The following is an 8314-nucleotide window of genomic DNA, read 5'->3' as shown; positions in this document are numbered from 1 at the left end:
TGGATCCTTCTTATTCAAATAAAAAGAGAAATAGTGTACAATCGGCAACCTCAGCGGTGGGGCTCACCAAAAGGATAGTCCCTCCCCAACCCATGGTCGCAAGACGACAAAATAATTCAGCAGTCCAAAACTGACCGTTGCATTCTAAGCTGAAGATCTAATGGATGAAAAGCATATCGGGTGGCTAACAAGCTCACCCTTTAACCAACACATCAGACCCGATGAACCCTGTAAACCATAATTTATAAGTATATTGGGTCCAATTTTGGCATATCCGTTGATCACTTTTGCCGCTTGAAATCCATCGATTGAGCGCGATTCCCATGAGGTCATGCAAACCGCTTGAAACATAATCATTGTATCGGTCTCACCAACATGCACATTCAATCCTGGCCGTTGAATGCCCTCGCTTGATCCAAGGTTAGGGATCATATCGCGCGGACTAAAAGCACCGATAGTTAGCGCGCGATGAGGGTGGTATTCCATCCCCACCCAAAGCCACGTGTCGCGTGGTGAGTGGAATCACTCCCGATTGTGAAAAATCGCTTCCAACCTAAGGAGCTTGTGATATACCGGAAACGACCTTGAGGGCAGTAAAGCAATCACAGGAATACAAAGGGGGGTTTTGCACCTGCCAGGAAACTTTGGATTTCGACGCAAGGGCCAAAGGAAGATGAAGAGGCCTTCTTCCATCCATCGCTCTAAGACTGCTAGATTGCTGTTACCTTGGTTAAGAAGATCAACAGACCTGCAGTCTAAAAAGGACCTCACATAAGTTAAAACATTTCATAATGAATCTGGATCTAAGAGACTCTGTCTATGTGGTTTTGCTTCAGAAATTCTGACTCTTGATTTTTCCTGATGCTACTGTCGGTCACTAATGGCCCTGGATGAGCATCCCTCCTTCAAGCTATCATCCATTATCTCCTCCCACCAGCAGCACAAGTCGATATGCTTGTTTTGAACTCCCTCATTTGCAAGCCAGTCCACCACTTTGTTGGCTTCCCTACGAACATGCACCAACCTAAGAGTTCTCAGCCTTCGTAGGTGCACTTGGATTCTTTGGTAGACTTGCATAAGCTGCTAGTGTTCTGAGATTTTCTTGGGAGTAGCACTAGCATTTATCCTCTTCACTGAGTTAATGACTAATTCTGAGTCAGCCTCAATGATGACATTGTGAATGTTGTGCTTGAGCAGTATTTCCAGGCATGATTCCATCACCATGAGCTTAGCCATATTGTTGGTTGCTTTTCCTAGATAACTATGGAAGATGATTTGTATGTTTTCTTCCTCATCTCTCAAGACCCCTCCATAACCAGCTTCTCCCGGATTCCCTTTTGAAGCCCCGTCTATATTGAATTTTAAAAATCCAGGAGAAGGGGGTTGCCAAGAAGACTTGTCTGTTGAGGTCTTCTTGTTAATCTGCATAGAACCCTGAGGGGGAAGAACCTTGAGCTCTAACTTCTCCAAAATTCTGGCTTCTCTTTGACTGATGGGTTTGCCAGTAGCTGCACTTCCCAGGATATGAACAGTCTCTTTAAGTTGTTTAAGGATCAGCTTAAGGATGCTGCTCACTGGACTCGTTTTCTCCTTGAAGATCCTATTGTTGTGCTCCTTCCAGACATTCCAGATTATGAATCCTGGGGTCAGCATCCAAGTGGAGTTAATGATCTCATTGCCCGAAAAAATTTTCCTCCAATTCTTCAACGTAGTAGTGATGTCATTAACATTTCTGTCTGTCTGCCCAAATACTTCTCCAACCCAATTCTAGAGTATTGTGGTGAAAGTGCATCTATTCAGTAGATGATTTGTAGTTTCTTCATGTTTTCCACATAAATGACATCTTGAGGGGCCAACAAAGCCTCTTTTTCTTAGGTTATCCCATGTCAGAATCTTGCCCTATTGAACCAGCCACTTGAACAGTTTTACTTTCATCCAATGAGGATTCTCCTAGATTTCTTTCCACGTCTTATCAGTGTTTGGAAGGATGAGCACTACATCTATTCTTTTGGCTTCCTTAAGGTTGAAGAGACCTGTCTTGTTCTTCCCCCATCTTAGTTGATCATTCAAGTTTGAGTTCAAGATTTGTCTCTTGTCTAAAAGACCTTAAAGGGCTATAACTTGAGTATACAACATGCCCATTCCACTGTAATCTGGAAGTTTCCAAGTTCTCCATTTCTTATCATTCCTTGCTTGGTCCCAATAGTCACTTAGCCACCTTAGTCCTTTGTTGATGGTATCGGTGTGAATGTATACTATTTTTTCACTTGAGAGATTGTCCTCCTGCTACCAATTTTCCTACTAGAACCAAGCCCGGTTCCCATTTTTGATCTCCCAGAAACTATGGTTTTGGATTAGGGCCCTGTTCCCCCATGCCCTATTCCAAATTGCAGAACCTTTTACTTGTCCTGTCATTCTGATGAGATTTTCCTCCTGCCATTCACTACCATATTTGTGCTTCCAAAGTTTTTCCCAAGGGGCCTAAATTTAGTTCAGCCATCTCCACCAGATCTTGGCTCCAAGAACTCTATTTAGAATTCATGGGTCATGAAGACCCAATCCACCATGGAACTAAGGTTTTCATACTATATCCCATGCCACAAGGGCCCATTTATTCTTTTCTTCCCCTTTCCCCCAAATAAAGACTCTTTGAATGTTTCTTATATTGGTCATTACACTCGTTGGTGCTGGAATTGCAGATAGCATATAGATAGGGATACTTTGGAGGACAGCCTTAATGAGAATCATTCTCCTTGCTAGATTTAGAGCTCTGTTTGTCCATTTGCTGATATTATCTTTTAGTTTATTAAGAACAGGCTCCTAAATATCCTTATGAAGTGGTTTGTCAGTGAGAGGAACTCACAGGTACTTCATAGGTAGTGAATCCCTTTGAAAGCCCAAAATTCTGGAAAGATTTCTTTGAATTGAAATATCTATATTGAAAAAGAAAATATTTGATTTAGTGAGACTTACCTTTGTGCCTGCTGCCCTAGCAAACTCATTCAAAATATGTTTGAATGCTTTGGCTTCCTTAACAGTGGGTGTTCCTTGAAGCATATTGTCATCCACAAATTGTTGATTTGTCACTGTGTCCCCACCTTGAGTGAGTCTCAAACCTTGAATTCTCCCTTCATCCTTAGCTGCTCTGATAGCTCTTCCTAACCCTTCCATCGTTAGAATGAAGAGGAAAGGAGAAAGAGGATCTCCTTGCCTGAGACCTCCAGAAGGCTTGAAGGTTTTGGAAGGAGTGCCATTGAGAAGAATTGAATAGTTGGCAGTGGTAACTAGTGCCATAACCCATTTGATCTAATTGTGATCAAAGCCATAGGCTTAAATTTCTCTTATATACGACCAGCTAAGTTTTTCATAGGCCTTTGATATTTCCAGCTGCATTATCATTCCTTCCTGTCTCTTGGTGATGAGTGAATGAACTGTTTCATGTTCTTGAATTATATTATCAAGAATTTGTCTTCCTTCCACATAGCCCATTTGTTCCTTTGACACTAGGGTTGTGAGGAGAGGTTTGAGACGGTTGGAAATGATTTTGGATATAATTTTTTATATCACATTGCATAATGCTATAGGTCAAAATCTGTTTGGAGAGGTGGCCTTCCCCTGTTTGGGGATTAAGGCTATGAAAGATTCATTGAGTGCCTTTAAGACTTTCTTAAATCTTTGAGAGTCTTCCACTACCTCCAGGATGTCCTGTTTTGCTATCCTCCAACAAGATTTGGAAAAATCCACATTAAAGCCATCCGGGCTTGGTGCTTTCCCATTTTGCATCTCTTTCACAGCTTCCTCAATTTCTTCCTCTATTACTGGTCTATTGAGATTGAAATTATCTTCTCTGGTGACTAATTTAGGGATGTACTGAGTGAATTTTTCCATAAACTGGTGTCTGTCTTCCGAGGTTTCCTCAACAATTTTCTGAAAATGCTAGAGTAGAACCTTCTCCATCTCTTCATGAGTGTTTCTCTCTATACCATGCTGATTCGTAAATTCACAATTCTATTGTTGTTTCGATGAGCTATGGTGGATCTGTGAAAGAACTTGGTGTTTCTCTCCCCTTCTTTAATCCATTGTACTCTGGATTTCTATCTCCAGAGTATTTCCTCTTGAAGGCATCTGTTGTCCCACTCCTGCTAGAGTGAATCTGCCATCTCTTTGCTTTCATCTGTATAGCCTTCTGTGATAAGAATCTGGTTTATTTCCTTTAGTTTTTTTTCCACCTCTCCTTTAGCTTTGAAGATGTTACCAGATTCCTTTTTATTCCACTCTTTGAGTCAGCCTTTAATGTGTTTGAGACTGCAGTGAAGAAGGAACATCTTTGTGCCTTGAAGGTGAAGCTCTTCCTTCCACCATTGTTCAATGTTCGTGAGGAAATATGAATGTGTGAGCCACGCATTCTCAAACCTGAAGGGGTGTTCCTTGGTTTGCCAAAAAGGGAAACTTCCAATTGGACAGGCCAGTGATCTGAACCTCCAAAAGGTAGTATGAGTGCAATAATGCTCTTTCCCTTGAGAAGAAGATCCTCTAAAACCATAAAGCTGTCCAATTTTGAGGCCGCTTGGGTAGAGCCCCCTCTTTTATTATTCAGGTGAAGATTCCATTGCTTGTTTCCATATCAACCAATTTCATATTGGTGATGATGTTCTGGAAGGAAATTGAGTCTCTACCAAGTATTCTTGTTCCTCCTTTCTTCTCCATGAGTGATTTTGTTATGTTAAAATCACCTCCAAGAATCCATGGTAGAGCTGGGTATCTCTTTTTCATATCCTCCAGTGTTGTGAGAAGTCGTAGTTTGTCCTCCATTGGTTGTGGACCATAGACATTGGTGATCATGTAACATTGTCTGTCACCCACCGGTTGGAAAATCAGAGAAAGGTGATGTCTGGATGCCTCCGCATCAATCACACCAAATTTCTGTGGATCCCAGAGAGTGAGAATACCACCAGCATATTTATTTGCCTTAACTTCAAGGTATTCATATCTATTGACCCATTTGCTATGTTTTTTGCGGATCCTCTCCACAGAGCATTTTGTTTCCTATATGAATACTATATCAGGTTTTTCCTCTTTAATCCTTTTACCAAGATTCTTTTGTTTTCTTCTGCTCCCTAGTCCTCTAATGTTCCTGTTTGTGATCTTCATTGAGGTGGGGTTATGAAGGAGTAACTAGAAAGATCTTTCATCCTTCTTGAATCAATCATGCGTTTGCCACACTCTAGTAGTAGTTATTTTTGTCTTTTTCTTCCCCTCCTCTTGCCTGTATTCTTTATTAGTTTTCCTGTTATTAATCCTATTGAGGAAGTCAATTTATTTTCCTGGTTGTCATGTCTCCTTTTGACCCCTGCAGTTGATTGATGTGCCTTGTTAAGGAATATCTGTTGGACTTTGTCCACATCCTCCTGAGGGATGGAGTTTATTCCCAGGTTGCCTCCCTGTTCTAGAAACTTTTCCAGCTCTAGGTTCTCCCTTTCCAGGATCTCCTGTAAATCTTGATCCTCTATACCACTTTCACTTTGAGTCATTTCCTGGTCTTTTTCTACTTCCATGGTACTCAAAGGGTCCGTTGTGTGTTCATTCTGTTCCTGAGTGTACTCCAGGTTGGTCTCTTTTTCTTTCCCCCTGGCTGTCTGATTCTCTGTACTCTCTTTATCCCCTCCATCAACTTCTTTTTCTCCTAAGATCTCAAAACTGTTGTAACTTTTTGTTTTATCATTCACACTAGGGTTGTTTTGTGTCTTCCTTCCTCCTCCTTTTCCCTTTCCTCCTACTTTGGTGAAACCTTTCTGGTCTTTTCCTTTGTTGGTGTTTAGGTTTTCCTCCCTACTATTGAGAGGACAGTCTCTGGATGGATGCCCATGCTCAGGACAGTTGTGACAATTGAATGGGATATGTTCATAGTCAATTGCTTGAACCCATTCCTCGTCATAGACTTCTAGAATGACCTCATCTGGAAGGGCTCCTGATAGGTCCATATCCACACATATACGGGCATAGGATGTATATTTTCCCCTTAGAGTTGCCTCTGAAATTTTTAAGAAATGACCTAACTTATTGCCTATAGCTTTTAAAGACTCAGGCATCTAGTAATCTAAGCCTAAGGAGTATAGTCGAATCCATACTGGTACCAAAGTGAAGGTTTCCTGTTCTGGGACAAAGTTCATCGTCCAGGGCCACATATAGAGACCAACAACTACAAAGAAGTATGGCCCTCCTTCAAAAATTTTGTCTCTGTCTTCCATGTTCGTAAACACCATAGTGAAAAAACCTTTGGATCCAAGATGTATATTTAACTCCCCCTTTGGTTTCCAATTGTATTTTATCCAGGTGTACAACGCTTTCTCTGATGGCCAGATTCCCATAAATTTACATATGATGGCATAGTTAGCCATGTGATCCCTGTGCACTTGCAGGGCTGGATTGTTCAAAATAACCCGAGGTTTAGTTGTGGTCTTGGGTTTACAGGGCCCCATCTTAGTTCTGTTCTCTGATCCTTGACCTTTGTCTTCCTCTTTCTCCTCCTGATAACCTTCTTCGTGGGGCCCCTGATCTGCATTAGTTTTGTTGGCTTCCGCCTACTGCGTTTCTGTGTTTTTTGCCTTGACCTCCAAGGGCTTCGGAGGTTTGTTCTTTCTCCCTCCTCTTCCTTTGTTTGCTACCATATAATTGTAGGAGGGAGTAGAGCTCCCTCCTCCATGTGTCTCCATGGATGCTTGGTACCCTCTGTCACGTGATTTGTTAAACCCTAGAACTAGAGCTCTGTCTCCATTCTTGCAACCATCCTAAGAATATGCTCATGCACATAATTTTTCAACAAAGACACTTAAAACACATTATCAAAATTTGGATGAAATTACTCATGTAGCTATTTTTTTATTATTTTCTTTAAATAAAGTTATTTTTATTAATTTTTTTAAAATAAAGTTTAATTTAAGGTTTCTTTACCTTTTCTTGAATCCAAAAGTTCTTTTTTTGATTAACGAATTTTAATTTATGCATTTCTTGTAATTTCCTATTAACCTCTATTTTTGCAAAGATTGCCAATGCCATTATTTGCAATTTGTTAATTATAACTAAAAAAGACCTTCCAATTAAAAAACTATAGTTCGGACCATATTATTCATGTGGTTGTCTTATATTAATTTCTTTTAAATAAAATTTTGACCTATTTTCAATTTATTTAAATAAATGCACTCAAACCTTTACCTATTTTCAATTTATTTAAATAAATGCACTCAAACCTTTAGTTATTTGTCAATGCCATTATTTGCATTTTTTTAATCATAACTAAAGAAAACCTTCCAATTAAAAAATTATAATTTGGATCACATTATTCATGTAGTTGTATTTTATTAATTTCTTTTAAATAAAGTTTTGATCTATTTTCAATTTATTTAAATAAATACATTCAAACCTTTAGTTATTAAGAATTATTAATATAATATATTATTATTATTATTATTCATTTATTCTCATAGTTTAGTATTCTCATTTGATTTAAAATATTACAAAAATAATTAAAAATATAGATAACATTAACATTTTTCCTCTCCCAAATTAACTCTTATTTCATTTATTTAACTGATATTTATTCTTTTAATTCTATTACTTATTAAAACTTACAAATAAGTTTTTGATTAAAAAAAATATACAATAAGCATATATTTAATTAATATTTAAAAGATGTGTATTCTCTTCATTCACACCCTATAATGCTAGTGTTATTGGTAAGGAAAACACTAAGTTGAGGACCTTCAAAAGCTATAAATCCTGGTTCCAAACCTCTCTTTAGTTTAGAGTCTCATATACTTTATGAGAGTTGTTGATAATTATGGTTTAAGTTGTGTGGTTTTGAGAATTTTGATTTTTTTTAAAAAAAAACCTTAGTTTTTGATTATATTAACGTTCATGAATATTTGAAAGAATAATATCATTTAATTATAGAACATAACTAATTTCCATGATTCATTCTGAAACCCCTTTTTATTAGTGTTTAATGCTGATATAATAAATGAAAAAACCCGAAATCATGAAACACTTGATTATGTTAACATTCATAAACATTTGAAAAAATAGTACCATTCAATTACAAAATATAATTAATCGTGATGATTGGTTATGAATTCATTTTTAACTGATATTAATGCTAGATAATATGTAAGAAGATGTACAAACTTATTTCCTTCCTCTTTGCAAGCTGGACTCATTAGATAAAATGCTTAGTGTTCAATTAACCCTTATAAAGATAAAAAGAATTAAGTTTTGGATATTTTTCTTTTGAAATTTTGAACAATTAAAATGACCAGGC

This window comes from Pinus tabuliformis, chromosome 8, assembly GCF_031772625.1.
Source record: "Pinus tabuliformis cultivar Carrire ecotype Pingquan chromosome 8, CPIR1, whole genome shotgun sequence".
In the NCBI taxonomy this organism is placed as follows: Eukaryota; Viridiplantae; Streptophyta; class Pinopsida; order Pinales; family Pinaceae; genus Pinus; species Pinus tabuliformis.
Note: the sequence above shows the minus strand (reverse complement) of the source record.